General features: G+C 30.1%; 1 protein-coding gene across 30 annotated transcripts in view; it reads left to right on the forward strand.

The window, feature by feature from the left end:
- Positions 1–1,786, forward strand: part of LOC107462099 (uncharacterized) — a 16,290-nt gene that overhangs the window by 6,677 nt on the left and 7,827 nt on the right. The gene's annotated exons all lie outside the window — the stretch shown is intronic.

Below are 1,786 nucleotides of genomic sequence, written 5' to 3' on the forward strand. Positions count from 1 at the left end.
AGCATCTCCATCCGCTTATCTGAAATTTCTACCAATGAATCTGCATAAGTGTTCTATCCCTTTTATTATTCCTTTTTATTTATTTTGAATCTAATCAAGTATCATGTTTAATCTGCCTGACTGAGATTTGCAAGGTGACCATAGCTTGCTTCATACCAACAATCTCTGTGGATTCGACCCTTACTCACGTAAGGTTTATTACTTGGACGACCCAGTACACTTGCTGGTTAGTTGAACGAGATTGTGAAGGAAATAAACAATGCCCTCAGAGTATACATCCTACAAATAGAAAGAACAAGTGATCACAATTTCGTCCACCAAGTTTTTGGCGCCGTTGCCGGGGATTGTTCGAGTATGGACAACTGACGGTTCATCTTGTTGCTCAGATTAGGTAATTTTCTTTTCAAAAATCTTTTTCAAAATTTTTCTTTTTATTTTTCGTTTTTCCAAACATGTTTTTCGAAAAAAAATTAATAAAAATACAAAAAAATTAGAAAATCATAAAAATCAAAAATATTTTGTGTTCTTGTTTGAATCCTGTGTTATTTTTTAAGTTTGGTGTCAATTGCATGTTTTCAAAAATTTATGCATTATTTTCGAAAATCTCATGCATTCATAGTGTTCTTCACTTTTTCAAAATATTTTCAAAATCTTTTTCTTATCTTTTTGTCTAATTTTCGAAAATTAAGCTAACAATTAATGTGATTGGTTCAAAAATTTGAAGTTTGTTACTTTCTTGTTAAGAAAGGTTCAATCTTTAAGTTCTAGAATCTTATCTTATAGTTTCTTGTTAGTTAAGTCAATTTTAAAATTAAATCTTTTTCAAAATATCTTTTTCAAATATATCTTTTTATCTTTTATCTTATCCTTTTCAAAAAAAAAAATTTATCTTTTTCAAATTTGATTTCAACTTTATCTTTTTCAAAAATTTGATTTCAAAATATCTTATCTTTTATCTAACTTCTTATCTTCTTATCTTTTTCAAAATTTGATTTCAAATCTTTTTCAATCAACTAACTAACTTTTTGTTTGTTTCTTATCTTTTTCAAAACCACCTAACTACTCTTCCCTCTCTAATTTTCGAAAATTCTCCCTCTCTTTTTCAAAAATTCTTTTTGTTTCAAATTTTAATTTCAAATCACATTTATCTCTAATTTTCGAAAATCATAATTATCCTATCTCTAATTTTCGAAAATTACTAACCTCCTTTTCAAAAATTATTTTCGAATTCTCTCTTCTCTTCTCTCTTCCTATTTAATTATTTAATTACTAACACTTCTCTTCACCTCTCTTCATCTAAAATCCGAACCTCCTTCTTCATTCTCCTACCCCTTTCTTCTTCTACTAACATAAAGGAGTCTCTATACTGTGACATAGAGGATTCCTTTTTCTTTTCTTATTTTCTTCTCTTTCTTATGAGCAGGAACAAGGATAAAGGCACTCTTGTTGAAGCTGATCCAGAACCTGAAAGGACTCTGAAGAGAAAATTAAGAGAAGCTAAATTACAACAATCCAGAAACAACCTTTCAGAAATTTTCGAACAAGAGAAGGAGATGGCCGAAAATAACAATAATAATGCAAGGAGAATGCTTGGTGATTTCACAAAGCCAACATCCAAGTTTGATGGAAGAAGCATCTCCATTCCTGCCATTGGAGCCAATAACTTTGAGCTTAAGCCTCAACTAGTTGCTTTAATGCAACAAAACTGCAAGTTTTATGGACTTCCATCTGAAGATCCTTATCAGTTCTTAACTGAATTCTTGCAGATCTGTGAGACTGTAAAGAC

This window comes from Arachis duranensis, unplaced genomic scaffold, assembly GCF_000817695.3.
Source record: "Arachis duranensis cultivar V14167 unplaced genomic scaffold, aradu.V14167.gnm2.J7QH unplaced_Scaffold_608113, whole genome shotgun sequence".
Classification (NCBI taxonomy): domain Eukaryota; kingdom Viridiplantae; phylum Streptophyta; class Magnoliopsida; order Fabales; family Fabaceae; genus Arachis; species Arachis duranensis.